Below are 10,713 nucleotides of genomic sequence, written 5' to 3'. Positions count from 1 at the left end.
CTTCATTAAGAAGCCCAAATCTTTTCATTGTCTGAACATTACTAAAATGGTTAGCATTAAAAGAGTGCCAGATAATAGGTTTTGGATATTTTACCAATGTTTACTTTGTAACAAGTAATATTGATGTAGTACATGGTTACATTTTATAAACGTAAGCATATGCCTGTCAAGAGCTCTTGACAGGCAAATCAACCAAATCAACTTGAAAGGCATCTCAACTTTTAATAACTTAGATGGTTTTCTGTTTGCAATCAAATGTCTGCAATCTGTTCATTTGATATATTACTAAAGTTAAACAATTTTCAAATATTGCATGGTCGAAACGCAATCACTTGACAGTCAACAAGGTGCTATTGATTACACCATAAAGCGTGACTCTTCATATAATTGTCTATTATTAGACACCAATCGTTTATGGATTTCCGAGATGTAGGTGCTAGCTGACCAGTACAAAAGAATGTAACGTAAATTAAATACCCTGTGTAAATTACATATTCATCAGCGTTATTTCCATCAAAGACTTCAAAATAACAAAGGTAAATTGATGAAATATTTGCTCCGCATTCTTTTTAGTATGTACAATATGTAAAATAACAAGAATAAAGATCAACAAGGCAATAGCAACGTTCACAGGACGCCTCCCCCGGACACACCCAAGCAGGACACCCAGAAGGCACTAACCCTTTTTTAATTACTTACTGTCTGTCAAAATGAATATATGTTTACGCATATGAACTTAAAGATATTGTATTTTTGACTCTCATAAAACTTTTTAAAACAACAACTTTTCTTTGAAGCCTGTTACTCTTCTTCCATGGAGTAGGTTCCTTTTGAACTCACCGCTCTACCGATTGAGCTATTGCGACATTCATTACTTACATTTACAATTACTAGTATCAGTCAATCAACAGGATGTGAAACATCATATTTTACCTAAATAGTATTAAGATGGACTGTTCCGTGCTATAAATAAATATGAATAAACTTCTTTAATCGTGCTCGGATTATAAAATTCTGGAAACAAAGTGATCCCTCGGAAGCATTAATCACAACAAAATAACATAAGAATTGCAGACTCGGTTTGATTGAGTCTGTACATGAGGGATAATGATTAAGTGCAACATCCCTCACGCCCCCTAGCACCGGCTTGAGCGGTACTCAATTCTCAACACTTTATAGTGTCGGCATCAATGATCCCGAAGGACCAGAAAATATAACAACACTGAAGTGAAGTACGGGGCAACTTTTCACGGCTGCCACACGGCACTTGACACCTGCTGTTGTGAAGTACAAAATTCTGGAAACAAAGTGATCCCTCGGAAGCATATAAAACTTAACACGATACGTTTGTTCCTGTCTTACTTTATTTATCCCATGAAAGAGACTAAATTTATTGTTATTTTAATTTATTGTTATTATTGTCATCAAATTAATATTTTCCTTCTTAGTTTTATGGATCGTCAATGATTTTGACATTTCTAACATTATTGAATAATGCAACCAAAATCAGTTTTGCAACTGACTTGTCTCTCAATATTTTATTTGACTTATTGTTGATATGTTCTTGCCGTCCAATTGAAACGTATCCTTGCCGTTCGAAATGTGTCCTTGCACATTGAAATATGTCCTTGCCATTCGAAATATTCCTTACCGTTCGCAATGTGTCCTTGTAGTTTGCAATGTATCCTTGCAGTTTGAAACGTGTCCTTGCACTTTGAAATGTGATTGGCATTTCGCAATTCGTCCCTTCCGTTCGCAATGTTTTGCCGTTCAGAATGTGTACTGGCAGTTCGAAATGTGCCTTGCCATTTGCAATGTTTTCTTGTTGTTTGCAATGTATCCTTACAGTTTTAAATTTGTCTGGCCGTTTGCAACGTGTCTTGCAAGTCGCAATCTGTCCTTGTAGTTCGAAATGTGTCCTTGCAGTTTGAAATCAGTCATTACAGTTCGAAATGTGTCCTTGCAGTTGAAATGTATCTTACCGTTCGTAATGTGTCCTTGCAGTTCGAAATGTGTTTTGCAGTTCGAAATGTGTCTTTGCAGTTCGCAATGTGTCTTGCAAGTCGCAATAAATATGTCCTTAAAGTATGCAATGTGTCATACAGTTTTCAACATCTGCATTTGAATAACATTTCCTGTAAAAAGTTGTATCAATCTTATAACACCCACTTCACGTACAATTTTAGAAAGTATGTCGCATGCGATCGTGATAATTTCTGTGCTAATATATTTTTTGCTACACGTTTGTAATCGCAATAGTAATGTGTTTGGTTTTACTTTTTTGCAAATTAATGTATGCCTTTTCTACAGAACATTTTTCTACAGAAGACAAAATCATGTTATAAGTAATAAATAATATACTTAAATCATATACATTAATATAAATATATATAAAATTTATAAACGTCATATATCAACAATTTTAAAATGAACTTTACTTGCTTAAAATTTCAATTTTGCTGTGTTTGGCTTACGAACGGGCTTGCAGCATTTTCAATTTAGATATTTTGGGGGTTCTTTAACTATTCCTGGTTTCTCTATTTTCCTGCCACATCAGTGTTATTTGTGCTGTGTGGAGACCGTAAAATGTCGCCCTAGTTAATATAATCGACGATGTTATATTTTCGAGCCTTGACGACCGTTCAGCCCGCAATTATTGTTTGTGACAATATTGTTTGTTGTCATTTAAGTTCCATATTATTTGACCTCTTTTCCCTTTTGGTGGATCCAGTATTACTAATTGAATACTGTTAAATCACCCTAAGGAAATTGTCCCTGCTTTTTAAATTTGTCTTTTGGCAGCTTATCTTTGCAGGCTTCAAGCAAGAATGCAACATTTTCAATTCTGTCGTGTTTGGAGTTATTTAGGGATTCTGTTTTTCTGTATTTTAGGTATACGTGAGGTAGTAATGATAATGTCATGGAAGAAATAAAAAAGTCTGATCTCGAAAAGAACATGCATGAATAAAGCTGGAGAGAACAAAAAGTAATTTAACACTTTTTATGTCGATGTGTTTTCGATTTTAATTGATAACTATTATTATCATGCTATGATACAAAGTAACACATTTTCAAACGAATAGTAAATTTAAAATAAAATCTATGCAAATTCATCAGTGTGTATGCATTAGTAAGATTATGATGTCAGTTGCTTTATATATTTATGTTCAATTAAAATATTGGCTGTTTAATTTCCCTGGGCGTGTGTCATACAACTGTAGCATACAAAAGCTTTGATTTCACAAAAACCTTTCACCGTTCAACATCAATATATTGTATATATTTGGGTTTCATTTTAATTCAAACAAATATCTAATCTACTTAATGTAATCCCCTTGAGAATACTTAGATCGCTCCTGATGTAGTAGGAATATAATTGAATACTCCTTTCTACTGCTATTTAAAACGACAATAGAATTATGTGAGAACTATCATTTTGGTAACAGAACAGATGTATTTGTCCCAGGAACTTTTACTGCCAAACAAGATATTGAGTTTTACAATGAATTAGAATTGATGTAATGTTGTAGACACTTAATGAAAAGGTGCCTGAAACATATAAATACAATAAAAATAAGTAACATTTTTAACAGAAATATTAAACTAGAAAGTAAATTATTGCAACAATTAAAGCCAACTTAAATTGTGATACGCTGTTGGCTCAACGATATATTATTTCAGAGTTAATATTTCACTCCAGTTGTGATATTTATATAAAAAGATTAAACGCGTTATCTTGTTGGGTCGCCTCCGCGATTACAACTGTGTTAGAGGTAAAACAATACATTAAAATCGAATAATATTTGAAAACCTGTTGTGATACATCATTTGAGGCAAAAACTACCATTTCAAACGTTTTCATTTGATAGATGTTGTAAGTCATAATTTCGAAACGTAACTTTCCATGGTGTTAGAAATAGGTATCTTTATATCGAGCTTTTGAATAGAAACATGAGGAAGTATATGTTCTTTGTGTATTCATTATTTGTTATCTATTTTCCAAATAACCAATGTTGTACTTTCAGATGATATAAACATACGTTGTACAGCACATTACATTTACTTCTCAAACATTTCGATGGCAATGCCGGAATTTTTCATTGATGTGTAACATTTTGACAGAAATGTAATGAAAACATATTAATGTATCTGAAGATAGTTTGAATTAAATGAACAATATCTCAAAGTATCTCGAATTGAAAAGTTCTTGCAATGTAGGTAAAATGTTTTTAAAAAAAATTATAAAAAAACAACTTTTCTGTGTACATGATAATTTGGTAAAAACATGCATCACGAAAGGAATAAAAAATAGTGTCAATAATTCACTTAACAATCAAGGGTTTGTTATCGGTTATGGTCACCTAGCTACAACATCGTTGAAGCTAACATGTATGATTGCACAAATAACAAAAAAAGCAATCATTTAGACGGAGGTCGTTTTTGAAGAGAAAGAAATTATATGATACATTGGATTTTGAACATCAAAACAAATCGCCAAAGATTTAATGTCACTTTTAATAAAAACCCTTTAATTTGATTGACATATCGGGCATAATATCCTCGAAAGGAAACGAGAAACCGTCAACTGCTTTTCAAAATTAAAACACTATTCAGATATTGAAACTGACAGCACAGGATCGTGATAAAAGGGTACGGGCATGGCGAACATGTGAGATCTCAATCTCAACAAAATAGAAATCAATGTTTACATTGTCAACAATACATGTAGTTTTATTTAGACCACTACACTCGCTGAAGCAACATTTCGACTTGTAAATTACTTTGCTCTTAATGATGTTTGGTCTGTGTATTGTTGTGCAATTAACTGTATGAGATGTTTGTCCTACGAGTTCTCTTACGCATTGAAATGTTAAAAATTTTATTAGATGTTGATGTAAAATGAACCATGTTTCATTGCACTCAAACAGTCAGTTACTTCAAATTTGATATATATTCAAAACAATGATAACCTTTTACCGTACAGGAAATGATATGGGTGAGATAATTGAAACGTTGTTCTATCTGCTGGGCAAACACTTGTTGTAAATTTAACACACTTGTAATGTGAAGCATATAAATGATAAAAAGATTGATAGCAACAGTTTTATTACGTTTATTGTTTTAGGTATCAATGTAAATTACGGTATTATAATGCAAGTAAGCAAATAGGAAGCTCAAGTAAAATAATATACTGTTTAAAAACATTTGCATGAAATCTACCACGAATAGTTCTCGGAACACCCTTTGGTAATATTTATTCGTGTAACTATACATTAAAAGTCTGTGTTTTCGTGTTAAAATATTGAAATCTGCTAAAGCCGGTGCTAGGGTGTATAACGGTTGTGTGATGGGCTTTCTTTAGAGATTCTTGTTTTCTCTATTTTAGGTAATAAGAATTTCGTTAATTCGAACATGTTAGTTAAAGTGAACATGTAAGTGACAGTGAACATGTTGATTAAAAGTGAATTTGTTCGTTTAAGAAATCATGTTTGTTCAAGCGGATAGTTGAGGTAAATTTTGTTACAAAGTCGTTTTATCATCTGCGTATATTTATGTTATGTAGATAAAAAAGTTAAGCACAGGTTTCTTTGCTTAAGGTAAGATACCTGTAATGGGTATATTTAGGAACCTGATCAAGCTTAATATGTTATCAAAGTACTCTATTTAACTTATTCAATTGCAACTTTTCAAAGACATTTACCATCAAGTTTTCAAATTATAAGCATTTTTATGTGAATACCCCCTCCCACTAAATTGCCCCCAAAACAGTGGGGGTAGGGGTAAGGAATACATATGGAAAAAAAATGTGCTGCTTTTACCTACAATGTAAGTGTTTATTATGTTTCAAGACATATATTATGATAACAAAATAACAATAAACTGTTCACAAAATGTATTGATTTCAGCCAGTTGACTAAACCCTCATCCAAGATTTCTGAAACTTAGAAAAACACATAAAAATAGATATAAAATAAGAATTATTATTATTATTTTTTTTTAATATTTAAATTGGGGCAAGCAAATTACTTCTATAACTTTTAATACTCTTCCATAGCAATCAAAATATGGACATTTCATGACCTCTTTCCACATTACTTTTTTGACAAAAATGTGTTTTACAAAATGATGTAAAAAATTTTACGAAAAAAAAAAATGTACAGCATAGCTGTTACCTGTCTTACTTATCTCTTGGAAAACAGCAGATTTTGTAAAATATGATTATTTATGTGTTTTTCTAAACAGAGGCTATCTTAATAAATGTACAGTCATTTAAATGAAATCTTCAAATATTGTTTTATAATATTTGTCATGTTCACATTCTCAAAAATTTCATTGCTTAACTTCCAAAATCTAACAGGAAAATTATTGAAATTTATTACAAGAATAACTATTTCATCACAAGAAACTACTTGAATTCATTGCATCCTCTCAGTAAAATATTGAAGTAATATTTAAATAATTTCACTTCCAAAATATCAGAACATAATAACACAAAAGCTGATATATAGAGGATATTGAAGGAGTGTTCAATGTTCAATACTGAATTTAGTACTGGCGAGCAAATTATTATATTATTACATTCAACGAATTGAACCAATGCAGTAACAAACCTACATAAATATAATATTATATGTATCACATGCAGAAAATAAAGACTGTTTAAAATAAAAAATAATAATTCTCCATTGATGCGCCTTTACTGTAACTCTAACATTTATGGCCTCTTTATGTTTGTATAACGGAAATGAAATCAGATCTAAATATATGCACACTGACAGTCATACAATACCATTTTTATGAAGTCACAACATTGGCACTAGTATATTATAAATTTGCATACATCACATTCTCAAAATCTTGATACTGTTATAGATTTGTTTTTAACACGAATATTTTCAACATGAACATTATGATGTCATGATTTGATGACATCAGGAAGTTCCCGATCCAGTTCTGGTTGCTCATAACGGACGAAACTTCCATTTCACAAGTATGGGTAAGAGTTTGTATGAAGACGACCGTAGGGAGTCTTATCAAACTCTTACCCCCATATACATGTAACTGCAAATCGGCTCTTACAACTTGATATCAGATCGAAATATAGAAAGTGTCACCTCTTTAATTAAGCATAACATTATTTTTCCCCAGCAGTCACATACAAACAAGGATGGGGTCCAATTACTTCATATGGCATGAAAAACAATGAGTTTTCAACAATACATAGGATTGTTAAATGCAATTCATTCCTGTCATATGAAACAAAATAATGTTTTGCTTACTTTTTTTAGAAAATATAAACAGTCAGCAATTAATAATTGACATTTTTCTTAGAGTTAAAAGGATATCAAAAAGTTACTGTGTTCTCATTTGTCTCTGTGAGCGGAGCTCCACGTGCATTATCTATGTAATAAATTTGAATGTATCTTCACATTGCTACAGTATTATCAGCCTTTTTAGAAACACCTGACCTGGCTAATTATAATATGCCAATCACAATTTTCACTATCAGCACTGGTTTCTTCATGAAAAAGCGGCTACACTAATTACTGCCGAGTAAGAGTCGATTTGCAGTTATTAAATTTAAATGACCTCATAATGTAAAAAGCAATAAAATGACTAAACAGTCACAGAGTCACAGAATAAACATTCACATGTTAGATAAAATTATACTACTATCATCGGGTGTGTGTATTCTACTTATTAGCATTAGCTTTTATACTAAAACTCATGGCTATGCGACTAATAAAAATGTTGCATCTGACGTTAACTTTATGAAATACATTTTGATCTTACATGCAAATCCAAGATCATCCCTTGTATTTATTTATTTTATGATGTAAAGATTCATGTACATTTAAATTATTAACATGTTCACTATGTACAGTCATATAACCATCATCTGTGACTTTTATGCCAGTTTGTCGTTGAGGTTCTACTGCTATTGTCATTGGAGGAATTACATTCTGATAAAATGAAGCAGCAGTCTTTATTTCTTTAGCTGCAATCTGTGTTATATGTGGCATCTGTGAACCTCGAACTGCAATAAATATATTGATATTGTACTATAAAGTGACAAAAGATGTACCCATATACAAATGTAGGCTAGCATATTGTAATGGTGAAAACTGTTACCCTGTCTGCACAATTACTTTATGCATTAGAAAATAAATTATAGGATTACATACTGTTACTCTCCAGAAATTTAGCATGAAATTGGAATAATGATTATTTCAATACTTTACACAGTTTAGAAATGTGACATATGACTTTTATCTCTTTTCTATATTCAAAATCTGGTTTTAGGAAAGCAAATGTCAACTCACTTAGATCTGTAGTTTCCAAATCTAATGTTATAAATGTAGGATTTTCTGTCATTACTGGCTTGAACTTTCCCTTAGAAACTGCATCTGGTAAGGTCTGTATATCTGGGGTCTGCTGTATGACCAATACCTAAATTGTCACATCATATTATATAGATAGCTTTTATACACAGTGCTTGGAAGTGAAAGGAAACCTTTGCAAATAATATAAGGTTCTGAAGGGTTTTTGAGATCCTTATCCATGACTTAAACATCTAGCACCTTGTATGTTACAGTTATTACCATACAAAATTAAGTATAGCATGTGTATTACTTAGGCTTATTATAATGATCACAATGAGAGTCTTATTTTATTTTTTTTCTGCAGAAGAAAAATGCTTCTGAATCTAGTGCTGCATGCAAATAAATGATAAACACACCTTCAAACATAAAAAACAAGAGCTGTCACAGAAAGTGACAAATGCCCCCTAAGGATTCTAGTTATAAACCACCTAATTTACATGTGGTGGTAAAAATTGACAAAGTTCGAACCCCAGCAGTGACCTTTAAGTGAGACAAAGAAACCTGTGTCTTGTTCACAACACATAGTTCATCTATGGTGATTTTATATTTTTAATAAAAATTGAAACTTTAATGTATATGAAAGTTACAGAGCGGACACTGTATATAACATAATTTACAGGGTGTTCACTAGCCATGAAATCCTGAGGGTCATTTAGACAAAGTTTTACCGACTTCAAGGCCAAATCCCCATGATTTTAACAAAATTTGACCCTCCAGTTAAAATCCTGAGGGTCACATCAGGCCTTTTGGAAATTTGAAGGGTCAAAGAGTCATTCAAGCGTCAAACGGACACCCTGAATAAACATAGAAAAAGTTTAAACCTCAGCAGTCCCTGTGGTGGAAAATGTTTAACATGAATGATGGCACACGTATTGAAAAGACTATAAATATATTTTATACACTTAATGCGTTTAACTCAGAAGTGGTAAATTATTTTTCGTATTAAGGAGTCAAACAATTTTGACAATAGTCTACAATGGCTTGTTATTTAAATGGCATAAATATTTTTTAGATACTACATTCTCAATTAAAGAGATGTAAATTAAAAAATGTTTTGTGGTAACAAGTTAATTACATACTCCATTTCTTTATTTGTAAGCCTCTTCAGCTGACCGTTTCTGTGATTTTGCTCAGACAGCTTCTATCACTTCACCGGCCCTCTCTTAATTTCCTTAAGATTTTCTAGGCTTATCAGCTTAAGATCAAGAGTGGCAAGGAAATTGTTAACTTTGACAGCCCCACCAATGCTGTCAATCATTGCTGTAAATATGACAGAAAAAAAGCAGTTACAATCATTGTTCAGATTAGATGGTGAATGTGCATAAACCTTAAACGATAATTTTTTAAACACTTAATTACCTTTTAACTGTTGAGTAATGCTTGAAATTTTTATTTTCTAGCGCATGAATAAGATTTTATAAATATTAAAATCACTGAGATCACTAACATGAGCCTACTGTCATGTGTGAAGTAGAGTATTCTAAGACATTAAAGCTGCTTATCTCCAGTTTAGCTGACGAGAAAATTAAAATTGAGAGAGATTAGTGTTATATATATTGTATTTTTACATTGGAGGTAGCCAGTCGTACAGGCCCGTACTGCTAGCCAAAATTTCTAGCTGTGAGTCACAGATGACTAGCATATATGCACTGTTTAGGCTAGCCGTACAGCATTTTTTCAATGAAAAATAAATGCAATGCTTGCACTTGCATTTATTTTTGTTAATACAGTCCAAAGATGTAGTTGTATCATTGTATGACACTTTGCTACTAAATAATGTTTACTTTGATGATTAGGTGATGTTTAATTATATTTGAATATATGTATTTTGTGACCATGTGCATTTTGTACACGTCTTATATGAATAAACTATCTATCTATCTATCTATCTATCTTATTATATTTTCAGCCAGTTACTCACATTGCTTATGACATTTTCAGCCAGTTACTTAATTGCAATACTTATTATCAATACATTTTCACAAATAATGAACATACATATTTCTATTAATTGATTTTGATGATGATATTCGGCAATTTATATTATGGCGAGATATCGACAGAATTAAATTTACCTATAATAAAACAGTTTTTGTGAGCCGGTGTTAATTCTGTAATATTTACAAGTTACAATTATTAAAATGAGCCGTGTCACGACAAAACAAACATAATGGGTTTGCGACCAGCATGGATCCAGACCAGCCTGCGCATCCGCGCAGTCTGATCAGGATCCATGCTGTTCGCTATCAATTTGTCTACTTTTTATATGGGTTGTAAGCGAACAACATGGATCCTGATCAGATTGCGCGGAAGCGCAGGCTTGTCTGGA

The 10,713-nt window shown here is 32.0% G+C and overlaps 1 long non-coding RNA gene across 1 annotated transcript; it reads right to left on the bottom strand.

The window, feature by feature from the left end:
• Positions 1 to 7,686: 7,686 nt before the first annotated feature.
• On the bottom strand, positions 7,687 to 9,804 carry LOC132731321 (uncharacterized). The gene is made up of 3 exons (XR_009625865.1): positions 9,464 to 9,804; positions 8,325 to 8,451; positions 7,687 to 8,038 (listed from the first exon to the last, which is right to left on the bottom strand). It is a non-coding gene; the product is annotated as an uncharacterized LOC132731321 (long non-coding RNA).
• Positions 9,805 to 10,713: the final 909 nt, after the last annotated feature.

The sequence above is a fragment of the Ruditapes philippinarum genome, unplaced genomic scaffold, assembly GCF_026571515.1.
Source record: "Ruditapes philippinarum isolate M1 unplaced genomic scaffold, ASM2657151v2 ctg82_1_1_1_1, whole genome shotgun sequence".
NCBI classification, from domain to species: domain Eukaryota; kingdom Metazoa; phylum Mollusca; class Bivalvia; order Venerida; family Veneridae; genus Ruditapes; species Ruditapes philippinarum.
This window is presented reverse-complemented; position numbering and strand designations above follow the sequence as displayed.